The sequence below is a fragment of the Canis aureus genome, chromosome 32 (assembly GCF_053574225.1).
Source record: "Canis aureus isolate CA01 chromosome 32, VMU_Caureus_v.1.0, whole genome shotgun sequence".
NCBI classification, from domain to species: domain Eukaryota; kingdom Metazoa; phylum Chordata; class Mammalia; order Carnivora; family Canidae; genus Canis; species Canis aureus.
In genome coordinates, this window is record NC_135642.1 from 25451462 (window position 1) to 25465214 (window position 13753).

General features: G+C 40.5%; 1 protein-coding gene across 2 annotated transcripts in view; it reads right to left on the reverse strand.

Moving 5' to 3' along the window:
• The window catches only part of RAB27A (RAB27A, member RAS oncogene family), a 73020-nt gene that overhangs the window by 57738 nt on the left and 1529 nt on the right, over positions 1–13753 (reverse strand). The gene's annotated exons all lie outside the window — the stretch shown is intronic.

Consider the following 13753-nt stretch of genomic DNA (forward strand, 5'->3'; position numbering starts at 1 on the left):
GGCTGTATTAACCTCTTCTGGTGTTAGAAGGCTAGACTTTCTTTCCCCAATCAAAAAAGTAGAATATTTGTTTTCTTAAGAAAGTCTAAGTATTGCATTCTCCAGGCCCTTAAAGGTTATATTAACATTGTTTCTTCACAAATGCAATGCCTGATACAAACCAACAACACAGGAGATCAAATGGAAGTGCAGAAGGAATGGGGCTAGATAACTTACCAGACCTCTCCTGGCCTCCAGACCCATAAATAAAACTGTCTACTGGGAGGTGCACCCAGAATTTTTGCCAGCATTTCAAATTCAACATATCCTGCCCTTGACTTACCTCCTTTGCTCTTCTTTCCAAACCCTGCTTTAGACCCCCTTCTCTTCCTGTGTCTTGAGTAACACAATCCCAACACCCACCCAACAAGAAATCTGATGGTCCGCGGTGACTCCTCCCTCTCTTCCCCTCCCATTTCCAACTGGCCACCAAGTTCTAGAGATCCTTTCTCCTCCCACCTTTATTCCAAGTTTTTATTAGTTCTTGTCTAGACAGCTACAATCAACCACTTACTTGGTTTTCTGGACTCCAACCTGGTCCTGCTACCAATCCACCTCCCACACCACACCCAAAATGATCTTTCCAAAATGCAAATGGATGTCCATCACTCTCCTCTGCAAAACCCGTCACTGACTCCTCACAAGCTCCATAATAAAATCCTTACTCCTTAGACTTCTGCCTTCGGTATCACCCACCATCCCCTGCTCCCTGACTCTAGCCACAAGAACTATTTATAACTCTCTAAAACCAGTGGTTTTCAAAATGTGAAATCAGTATCATCAGCATCAGCAAGACATGGTTAGAAATGCACATTCTTGGGCTCACTCCAGGTGTACTGAATCAGAAGACATCAGGATGGCCACATGGTCTCTGTTTTAACAAGCCCACCAAGTGATTCTACTACACAAGAAACCAAGAACCGCTGCTCTAAGCCCACCAAGCTAGGTTCACCAAAACAAGTAGCCCTTTGGCTCCTTCTGCCAATAACACTAAGTTAGATGCCCTTTCTCTGTGCTTACTCTTTCCCAGAGCTGGTCAACCCTAATGGTGATATCCAATTTATTCCTCCCTCTTGGTTGGTAACTATCTTGGAGACAGGAATTGTATCTTTAGTTCGCTCATCCCACAATCACTTGCTGAGCATATAACGTGTCCCTGAGGTGCTGGGCTTAAACTAATTAATCTATTCTTTGCCTCTAGAGGAAGCCACCCTCTAACTTTGGCAGCTTGATGTATGACAGAAAAGCCTATCCAATCTATAAATTCCTATCACTAACCTCAAGAACTGTGGGCAACTAAAAAAGCCCGAACATAATCAATCTGAAATCTCTCAGGGTGAATGTCATGGAATTTTTGGTTCACATCTGATGTTGACTCAGATGGACAGACATGGTTTATAAAGGGAGAGAGAGTGCATTTTCATGAAGATTTACGTACTCCTCTATATTATCTCACAGTAACCTCTAGAATCTGAAGAATAATAAGGGAATGTACCAAGATTTTTAAATCCCAGATTAAAATTCATTAAATTAGCTTTTCTTAATTACAGTAGTTGAGGAAAGTTTCATATTAGCACTTCAGCATGCTTAGGACTCTCATAGGGATTTCGATAAAATGTTAATTCTGATTCAATACATCTCAGTTCTCCACTTCTAACGAGTACCCGGGTGATTCCCAGGTACTACTGATGGTCCTCATCCAAGAATAGCACTTTGAGTAGCAGGTAAAGGTAAAACTTCTATTTTGCATAGAACTATTGGTCTTCCCATTACAGCAAACTTTTTTTGACCCCTCTGTATTGAAAGCTTTCTAAAATGTCTTTCCAACTTCAGGATAAAGATGGCTTTCTAAAACACCTTAGTTCTGCTACATCCCCATATCTAACACAGCAAAAATAGATGGGTTTTCTTTTAGACATTAACTCACAAGGACAAAGAGAAAATGATTAGAAACAACAGCAACAAAACGTGGAAGCTAGAAAGTAAATGGACAAGAGATAACTGATTACCAAACCTGGGAAAGGTAATTCTTTATCTGCCACTAGGGAAAGCCAAAAAGCAAGTCATCACAGGATCTGCAAAAGAGCTCAGGCATTCAGAGCCCCCAAACATTCCTGGAGGTGACGGGATGGTAAAGTCAAGACTAAAAATAATGGAAGTTTGCTTAGATCCCAATTCTCTAAATACTGAGATACCTCCACCTCCCACCTACATGCTAGAACTTCCAGAATGCAGGCATTCTCCACAGGCAGGTGGTTCAAATGTTCTTCTCTGGAGAATTCACCTAGCCCCAGAGGGAAGACCTAAAGGAAAAAAACAAGCCTGGGACATACTGATCTGACTAGAATTATGAAATAACTGTTGAGGGTGGGGATGGAAATGGCATACACATGTGATAGAGGTAGGTGGGGAAACGAGTTAAAATTGTCTTTCTCCATGGTAAAGCGTCTAGTCATAGGCATTTAAATAACGCTTGAAACTGAAAATCGACCATAGAAATATCCAGTATGTCATTTAGAGACAAGGGATGTCTCTAAATGTCTGACGAGCAAGTCACCCAATTATAAGAACTGAAAGCAGTTGTCTCTGCAGAGCAGGAAATGACCTGGGGGAGGGAACTAATGGTTTTTTTTATAACAGGCCTGTCCATCTATAACCTTAGTAAAATTTTAAAAGTTAACTCATACAAAATACAGTAGTACATCTCACTCCCCTTCCATGGTTTTGCTTTCTGGGGCTTCAGGTACCTGGGGTCAGTAGTGGTCCAGAAGTGGATGATCCCTGAGGATTCGTCAGAAGGCCAATAGCTGCCTAACGCTACATAACAAAGCCTACGTCACTCACCTCACTTCATCCATCATGTAGGCATTTTATGATCTCACATAATCACATGAAGAAGGATGAGTACAGCACAAAAAGATATTTTGAAAGGGAGAGAGATGGAGACCACATTCACATAACTTCTACTCAGTATATTGTTATAGTTATTCTATTATTGTTAATCTCTTACTGTACCTAATCTATAAGTTAAACTCTAGCGTAGGTATGTACGTATAGGAAAAAAACATAGTATACGTAGAGTTTAGTACTATCCACAGTTTCAGGCATCCACTGGGGACCTTAGAACATATTCCCTGTGGATAAGGGGGAACTACTGTAAAATGTAATGTCCATGCTTTACTTTTTTTTTTTCTTGGAGATTCAGGGCATCACAATAAACATCACTAACTTGTTGTGCTACCTCCTCAGCATCTAAGACCTACAGTATTTAGATCCCCTGCTGGGGATCTGGGCTCTGGAGACTCTGAATCTCAGCTTTATCACTCACTGGCTGTGTGATCTTCAGCAACTTCATTAACCTCTCTGTGCTTCAGTTTCTTCATCTGTGGAACGAGGATAATAATAGGACTATTTTGTAAGAATTTAATTATGTGATACATATAAGTGCTTAAAATAGTGGTCAGCCCATAGTGTTCAGTAACAGCTATCTTTATTAAGGTCTGTTTCCCCCGGTAATAAATGCCTCCTGACCACCATACTGATTCCACCTTTTATTCATTTATACTAATTCTCCTTGCTCCCACCTTCAGCCAGATGTCTCTCATCATAGTAATCAGAATGCGTTCCTAGAATAACCACTTCCCCTTCCAATGCTGTTTCTAATTGACAAAGCACCTGGGAACCAAATAATCAAGCTTCTTAGAATTGCACATTGGGGATCCCTGGGTGGCTCAGCGGCTCAGCGCCTGCCTTCGGCCCAGGGCGCGATCCTGGAATCCCAGGATCGAGTCCCATGTTGGGCTCCCTGCATGGAGCCTGCTTCTCCCTCCTCCTGTGTCTCTGCCTCTCTCTCTCTCTATGTCTATCATAAATAAATAAATCTTTTAAAAAAATTTTTAAAAACTGCACATAAAATGGAGGAAAGTGGGCACCAAGGAATGTTCTGAAAGTCTCTCTGTGAGGCAGAGCAACAAGTTTCAATATATGAACCATCTATCTGACTACTCAGAACCCTTTTGGGCTTACTTCCTAACTATCAACTGTAGATCAGTAAGCTGGGTGACACTTAGGGTGACCAACCATCCCAGTTTATCCAGGACTGTTTTTGTTTTAGCACTGACAGTCTTGCATCCCTGAAAACCTCAGTCCCAGCCCTGAGAACCTTCCTGAGCTTGTTTCATCATCTGTAAAATAAAGGGTAATATCTACTTTGAAAGTTTGTTGAGGATTAAATGAGAGAATATTTGTATACAACCTGAAAAATAGTAAGCACCAAGTGGTAGCTCTAGCTACTGTACTAGTTACAGTTACCAACTCTAATATCAGTGGCAAAATAAATTTTCTTAGATGCTTACCATGTAACTTGGTTATTTTCTTCCTGGCAAAAATAATGTGCCTTATATACAATAGATATTAGGAGACTGAAATGTGTGCCTCTGTGAATTTCCTTCTGCCCTTGCCCTACACAGTTTTATTTCAGGGACTAAGACATATTAAAGATATTTAATATTTCAACATTGCCGACATCTCCACTGGGCAAAAGCCTGGGAGGATCTAACCATCTTTTGACACATGTATCTTTTTTTATACAATGGGAGACCTGGGGTATTTATGTCAGTAGCTGCTTCCAAACCTTGGACCAATCAGCATGCCACCTCACAAAGAAGGACATCAGGCATCATACCTGACATTCTTTTTTGTTCTCCCAACATCCCCACCTGGTGCCCAAAGCCTGTGAGCACAGGAAATACTGGAAAACCACAGAACCTCAAAAACGTTGAGGAGCACCCAGTCTAACCATTGGGGTTGGAGCCAGGACTAGATTTCTCCAAACTGGCCTGATGCCCACTGGCAGCAGAATCACCTGGAGTACTTGATGAAAATCCAAAGTCCTGGGTTCTATCCAGGCTTCTGAATTAGGATCTCTGAGAGAGAGGCTAGGGAATTTGCATTTATAACAAGCTTCCCAGGGGATTCCTGGTTAGCTATAAGAAGGTTTGAGAGCAGCTGTTCTAGGGAGACAACAGATAGCAAAACATACAATTACAGTTGGTCAAATGACCTGTAAAGAAGACCATATTTCACCTCTACCAGCCTCCTATTTCAAATCTGTAAAATAAGGATACTAATACTCACCTAGCAGGATGGTGGTAAGAATTAAATGAGGTAAATAATAGCCTTGAACACGGTTTCTCACACATAGGTGCTCAATAAGTATTAATCCTGCCCCCTCCTTCCTTATGTATTGCATTCTAATGAAATTTTATAGCAACAGGCCCCTTTTTTGAATAAATGTCACCAAAGAAAGCAGATGGCTAGCCTAAGTTGAGCCTTAATGTTAATAAGTCATGGACTAAAAGGCGGAGGCCAACAGCTTTAACCAATGATTGAACTGCAAAATGTCCCTATGGACAGAGCTTCTCAAACTTGAGTATGCATCAGAATTTTCTGGATGGTTTTAAAATACATACTGTGGGCCCTACCTCCAGAGTTTCAGATTCACTACTTCTGGGCTGAGAATCTGCATTTCTAGCAAGTTCCATATGGTGCTTGCTGGTCGGCCCCAGAACCACACTGATCATCACTCTGCAGCCCCAGAATCCAAAATCTAATTGATCTGACACTTTGTAATAAAAAGGGAAAACTATGCTATATGCATTTCCTGTTTGACAGCAGACTGGTTAGTTCTATGTAAATAAAGAAAAAAGTAATAAACCAGCAATTTCCGAGGTGCTGCTGCCTCTGCCCTTGAGAATCTTTGTGGTCATGTTCTGTGAACAGTGCAGAGAGAAGGCTGGGAGATTTGAAGGCCATCTCCCTGCTCACCCTATGTGCGACCCTGAGTGAGACACTTGATCTCTCTGAGCCTCGGTTTACATATCTGGAAACAGGGGTGGGCTCAGTCACTGATTCCCAAACCTGGTCGTGCACCATTAACCATTTTGGCAGCATTTCAAAGAAAACATGGATTCCCCAGCCCTGACTGTAAACGAACAAATTAGGATCACCAAAGGAGAGACAGAAAAATGTGTGGCTTTGTGTGGGTATGTTTTAATAAGTCTTCCTGTGTGATTTTCACAGGCAGCCAGATGTGAGGAACCATTACCAGGGTGATCTTTCAGGCCTCTTCCAGCAGTTCAGCTCTCGGATCTTTTTGATTTCTAAGTCCCTATGCCCTGAGTCTGTGCTTACCGAGTAACTGTCTTCTTTCATATTTGCTCCCCATGGAGTTTTACTACAGTACATTAGTCCTCAAAGAAAAAAATCTAGGCTGCTTAACAGTTCCACTTCTCACATATCAATAAACTAGCATTCTGGTTTTAGTTTAAAAAACAAAGTCCAATGTAAGAGAAAATGGGAATCACATAGGACAAAATCTGCAAAGTAATCTTCTCTATCACCGACTGCTCATTTACTCTGTCACTCATTATTAACTTAGCATCTGTCATGTGCATGTATGATTCTAGGGGTTAAGCACATAGCACTTCACAAAACACACAAAGTTCCTGCCCTCGTGGAGAGAATATATTAGCAGCAAGAGACAGACAATAAGTGAACATAAGGATAAAAATATTTCGAATAGTAATAAACACTGTGAAGACAACAACACAATAACAGGATAGTGAGTGACCAGCAGCTACTTTCAACAGTCACCAGGATGAAAGCCATCACCCACTTCTTTGAGGGGATGATATTTAAAATGAAATCTGAATGATGCCAAGGGACCAGCCAGGTAAGGATCTAGAGAAAAACACATCGAGGATGAGTTAAGGGCAAGTGCAAAGGCTTTGAGGAAAGAATGAGCTTGGCATCTCCTAGGAACAGAAAGGAAGGAGATGAGCCTGGAAGATGGAGGCACAGGGATGAGCTGAGATCATGGAGGTCAGGATGGCCCAGATCATGAGGACCCCAACAGACTACGGTCAGAACATTTGAATCTTGTACCAACTGCAATGGGAAACGGCAGAGGAATTTAAATCAGAAGAAGGATGTGATCTGATTTACATTTTTAAAAGATCACTGGCTTTGTGTGAGGAATGAGGTGTGGCAGAGGCAGTGGGAGGGGGCAAGAATAGGACCAGAAAAGCAGCAACACAGGGAAGAAATCATGGTGGCCTTTAACTGGCAGCTGGCACACGGCCATAGTGAGCACTCAGATCTTTCTGGATGGCTTTAACTTAGGTTAAAATCCTAATATACTGGGCAGCCTGGGTGGCTCAGCGGTTTAGCACCACCTTTGGCCCAGGGTGTAATCCTGGAAACCCGGGATCGAGTCCCACATCAGGCTCCCTGCATGAAGCCTGCTTCTCCCTCAGCCTGTGTCTCTGCCTCCCTCTCTCTCTCTCTCTGTGTGTTTCTTATGAAAAAATAAGTAAAATCTTTTTTAAAAAAATCCTAATATACTTGTTTCACTTCCTGTAATATTTCAGAAAGGTCAAGGAAGAGACACTGGTTATTAAAGTTCCACCCGAAAGTCATTTCCTTCAAACAAAACAACACAACTTTGTCTTGCCCATGTTACACCTGGTTACAATCAAGAAATATTAGCATAGGGACATGGAGAGAACACAATGGAGAACCAGCAGACAGACTTGTTTTCTAGAACCTTCAATGTCATCAATTAACCATGTGGCATTGAACACAGTTCTAAACCTCTGAAGTAGAAGGCAGGCTGAGCTACCCGGTTTCTACAGCCTACCAGCCCTTAAATTACATGATGCTGTAAGTATAGTAAATAAGGTTTCCTTAGCTGGGTGGCAAAACGGGCTGATGACTTAGGGTAGGCAGTTTTTGTTGTTGACCTTTAAATCTTTCAGGGAGGCTCTAGATAAGCAGAAAACCAGTATGAATGAAGAAATTGTCCATCTCAATATATCCTTGAGAAACTCTAAAGTCCAAGGTACCCCTGGCACAAGTGTATGGTTGCTGGGTGGAAATTTGGGGAGTAGATACTCCTGGCCAGCTGAAAGCTCATCGTGCATAGGTGCTGAGAGCACAGGTCTCTGAGGAATTTAGAGACCAAGCCTTTAGTCACAATGCTCTCTGTGGGTTTCTGGCAGGCTTCCACTTATGCTGAATCACATGGCAGACTTCAGACAGGCTGTCATCACAGGGTCCATTTCTATCAAATGGTCCACCTGGCATTCCCATAAGGACCTACTCCATGTGACCTCGGAGGGTGACGGTTCTCAGTCCCAAATACCCAAGAGAATCCTTTGTGGGGACTTTAAAAACAATATCAATATCTATGCCCTATTCTACATTTTATGACTTAGAATTACAGTAAGAGAGAGATGTGAAAGACAACAGTGGTAGAGTCAAGCTAAGTTAACTTTATCTGATGGAGAGAATGTGTAACTCAGGAAAATGCAGACAAGGGAGATTCAGTGATTTGTCTAAGGCAGAGTTTTTCGCTCTCGGCACTGTTAAACTTTGGGCAAGATAATCCTCTGTCATGAGGGGCTGTCCTGTGCCTCTCTATCCACTAAATACCAGTAGTAACTCCTTGATTGTGACAACCAAAACTGTCTCCACACATTGCCAAATGTCCCCAGGGAAGGAGGAGGTCAAAATCAGACCCAGGAACCACTGGCATGATATCACATAATTATCAGCAATATTAGAGACTAAAACCCAGGCTACAAACTCCCAGCTAGGTTGGCTCCCCCACATTCAAGCAGGAGCTCCAGAACAAGGGATGAGTCACTACCTGAGGAAGCATCACAACTCAATTCATGGCTTTCTGTGCCTAAGCAGAGCAGAGCAATGGACACTTAACCTTGCCTCTGAACACGGAAGCCCAGTCAGGAATAGCCAGCAGCTTGTTTGGCCACATTGGTCTCCTGTATTTAACTAGAATAACACCTTATCTTTTCAAAGGCTGTAGACCTTTTTACTCATTCTTGGGGTCACTCCCTTGTAGTGGTGAGATTTATTATGAAAATTAATCATGTGTTGTAAGAAACAAAGAAATCCTGACTACCACCATAGGTTACATTTTAAATTTTGGGGGTATCTCAAATGAACATTTAAGTCATAACCTATTTCTATGCATCTTATTCCTCCCTATATTACAGCTACTATAACCAGAATAAAAACACCTTATCATAAGGTTTAGTTAGTTGGCTGAGAACCTGTCTTTGTTTTTAATGATACAAATACACAGTAGATAAGTAACCAGTCATACCCAGATAAGAGTTGACCAGCCCCTCATGTGGTGGGATCAAGGCAGGATAGATAAACTGCAGTTAATAAGAACGAACAGATTTTTTAGTCTCTTGGCAACCAATTTTATTATTATGCTTTGACCTGGCAGCTGGCAAGGCTTTATATGCATATGAATCAACAAACCTATGAAAAAACAAGATTAGTGGCTCTGAAACATGGTATTCTAGTGACAAGAGAAAGCATGTTCATTTTCAAGGCTGCTTTCTTAAATAGGTATAATTTTAAGATAATAATAAAATAACCCAGTGTTTTATAAGAACACTTATTGATAGGGAAAGGTACCTGTATCTATATAATTTATTCATCCTTCCCATATCTCTTCCATATTTATTGTATCATAATGTGAGGGGATGGGGGATTTCATAGGAGTAGGCCACAAAGCAAGCAGGCTGTCAAGAAGATAATACTGGGTTGTTGTGGAATTATTGTCAGTAAATCCACGGTAATCAAGGCATCTTATAATAAAAACTTAAAAGGGATAAAAATGTTAACACTACCTCAAAAGGAATAAAAACACATTGAATGACAGGCTTTCTGGCATCATCACAGGGAATACAACCAAATGGTTGCTTTTGACAGTCCTTTGGCTCTCAGAGAAAAGTCAAGCTCTTTGAGTGTGACTTGAGAGTCTCTTGAGAGTGGCTTGAGAGTGGCTTTGCCTGCCACATTTGGATCTGAGGACTGGAAGGACAGTATGATAAGGGAGTGATCATAGGATGGTGACAACAGAAGTGATTTAGAGTGGAAATTATTGAATCACTATATTGTGCACCTGAAACTAATATAACATATAACACTGTATGTTAACCCTACTAGAATTAAAAAAAAAAAAAAAAGTGACTAACGGTCAACATAAATATATATATATATATATATATATATATAAAACATAAATATAGATATATAGATATAGATATCTTATGGGAAGGCATTATGCAATAGACAATCCACTGTGCCTGGAATTCCAGTCCTGGCTCTGTCACTGACTCTGTGATCCTACAAAATGACTCAGAGTCTGTGGAGATGAATTTCCTTAACTATAAAAGACTAAAATAAAACTAAATCTTCTTCAACTTCCTTCTATTTCTTATACTCCTTGAGTTTACAAGTCAATCCTCTCTGTCCTTAAAGTTTTTTTAAAGTAATCTCTACATGCAATGTGGGGCTTGAACCCTCAACCCTGAGATCAACAGTCACACGCTCCACTGACTGAGCCAGCCAGGCACCACTTGTCTATCCTTAAGATGGACACATGTGCAGTCACCAAAATAAGACATAGCTCAGTCATTCTTTGGACATTATCATGATCAATTCATTTCCTATTCATAAACAGGGGTTTACCAAACTAGAGTTGCCAGATTAAGTACAAGATAGTTAAATTTACATTGCATAAAAACAACAAATAGTTTCTTCATGTAAGTATTTATGGAACATACTTATAGTAAGAAGTTATTCATTGTTTAACCAAAATGCAAATTCTTTTTTTTTTTTACCTGCTAAATGTAGCATCCTACCTCTGACCCCACATTAAAAGTTTGATTTTTAAGAAACAAAAGTCTGATTCCATATATGTGGGTAGTTCTAAGATGGCTGGTGCCCTAAATGGGAGGCCTTCTCAAGGGTAGCATATACAGAGGCAATAAACAAACAAATAAGTGAAAAGAAAAAATAACTTTCAGTTTTCCTCTTGAGTAAGTGAGGCATCAAATTTTAGTTAACAGTAGGTAAGATATGAGTAGACCTCACTCATACAAAACAAAGAATGTGGTGAGCCTTCTGTGCTGCTTGACCACACAGGAGGCCAACCAAGCTGGATACTCACTGCTCCACATCTCACCCTCCGGACATAAAGTTAATTACAAACCCTTTATCTCATTCTCCAACTCAGTGCTCCTGTCTGCTTCCAAAGTAATCAGCTTAAGGGAAACCAGATCATAAACTTAAACTTCCTGACCAAGAGGCAGAGGAATAAATGTGGTCTAAGCAAAAACTGCACAAGGCATGAACAGCAAAAGCAGTGAAAGGGAAAAATTACTCTCTTCAGAAGATAATCTTGTTTTGATAATACCATACAATCTTGCTTTTCAGGGGCTCACACTATTTTTTGTTAATTTTAGCTTTATTTAAGGATAATTGACATATAAAATTGCAAGATATTGAAAGTGCACTCATGATAATTTGATGGACATTTACATTGTGAAAGGATTCCCACCCACCCACCTAGTTAGCTAGGAGCTCAGACTTTAAATATGCAAGCTCTTTTATTTTCAGGAGGTTTCAAACATATAATTTACTAGGGAAAAAAATATATATATATATCCCATGTATATGTAAAAATAATCCTTTTCCATATTTTGCAGTGAAGATACAGATAGGACAGACACATTCCAAGATAAGTTTAAATAATAATGGATGGCAGATTCAAGTTTTAAATAACTTATAAGGTCAATTTCCATACTCTCTAGGCTGATTAATTCCATTTTCACTGAGAAAGGGCAGCAGGAAATCCTACTCAACTGTAGCCAATACTGCTCTATCAGAAGCTGCAGGACAAGATGGACTAAAATAAGATATTTATAGATGTTGGCTAAGAAAAATTAAATGTATAGACTATAAGTTTTCAATTATAAAAATAAATCCAGGTTTATTCATTAACTTATTGGCATACTCAGCAAGAGCTTATCAAACATGTAAGACTCAAAAAATCAAAAAATGAGGGCACCTGGGTGGCTCAGTGGTTGAGTGTCTGCCTTCAGCTTAGGTTGTGATCCTGGGGTGCTGGGATCAAGCCCTGCATCAGGTTCCCCATGGGACCCTGATTCTCCCTCCACCTACGTCTCTGCCTCTCTCTCCCTGTGTCTCCCATGAATAAATGAATAAAATCTTTAAAAAAAAAACCAAAAACTCAAAAAGTGAGCTGAAGTCATGCTCTTCCTCCAGGATAATAGCCTCCAGGATATTACAACCTAGCCATAAGACATAGAAGGCAACATATGCATAAACAGTTGATGTTGATAGTCTGAAGCAATTATGTAATTAAATGCCAAAATGTGTGTCCGGAGTTGCAATTTCAGTTAGAAGCCAAAGAGAGATTAATTGTAGTGCAAAATATTCATCAATAAATGAATTTCCATTTTCTTGAACTGGAATTCAGCACAAGCAGCAGTATCACTGGAGGCAGGCCCCAAATGCCCCCACACATTCCGCCCAGGCTCCTCACTGCCACCGTGGGAAGAACCCAAAGCCTTTACCTTTCCAAGGAGGCTAAAGCCATTGTCTTGGGAGAATAAGAGGATAGAATAGAAGAGACATAGGAGATGTTAGTGTAACTATGGACATTGCTTCTCTTAGGTGAAGTGTGAAGGATCAGAGAGAAAGCAACAGTAGAGTGATCCTCATTTCTCAGCTCTCATTCCCTTTTCATGCTTTCTACACATATTTTTTAGAGCTTATTACGTGCCAGAAACCATTCTAGGTGCTATGTACCCCATAGGGAACAAGACAAATTTCTGACCTTCATGATGTCTATTCTACCAGTGGGAGACAATAGCGGCATGTGTGTGTGTGTGTGTGTGTGTGTGTGTGTGTGTGTGATGACAGTTACTGCTATAGATACTCCAAAGAAAAGAAAAACAAGGCAAGGTTAGAGGGCAAAAAATGGTGGGTGGGGTGAGGGATGTTATTTTAGATGGGATGGTTCAAGAAAGCCCCTTTAAAGAAATGACTTTTGACTTGAATGAAACAAGTGAGAAGAACATTTGAGGAAGACATTTGAAGGAAGAACATTCCAGGCAGAGGAAACAGTAAATGCAAAGGTCTTAAGGTGTGGGTGAAGTGGAGTAGACAAGGGGAGAATGATGGAAGACGAAGCCACATACCACATAAGGGGTTTGTAGGCCATGATGAGGACTTTTTCTTCTGAGATAAAAAGCTCTTGGAGAGTTGTGAACAGAGGAGTGAGTGGCATAATGAGCTCTGGCTGCTGCGTTGACAGTAGACTGTAGAGTGTAAGGGCAGAAGCAGGGTGGCTCTGCAGGGGGCTTTTGAAGTAATTTCAGTGAGAGAAACGATAGGATCTTGGTAGAAGCAGTGGAAATGGTGAGATGGTTTTTAATCCTATATAGATTATATTTTTTCAAAGTAGAACCATTGAGACTTGCTGAAGAATTAGATGTGGGAATGAGAAAAAGAAAAGAATCAGGGGTCACTCCAGAGTGTTTAGTCTGAGAATCTAGAAGAGTAAAATTGCCATTAACTGAGATGGGAAAGATTAAGTGAAAAGCAAATTTGGAAGGGGGAAATCAAGAGTCTGGTTCCCAGAGATTGCTGCCCACTCTCAAACCCTTACATCTGTTCTAAACCAGAGCAACAGAAATTGAGAAACTGATCTTAAATTTCATATGAAAATTCAAGAGACCCAGGATAGCCAGAACCATTTCAAAAAAAAAAAAAAAAAAAAGAGCAAAATGGGAGGACTCACACTTCC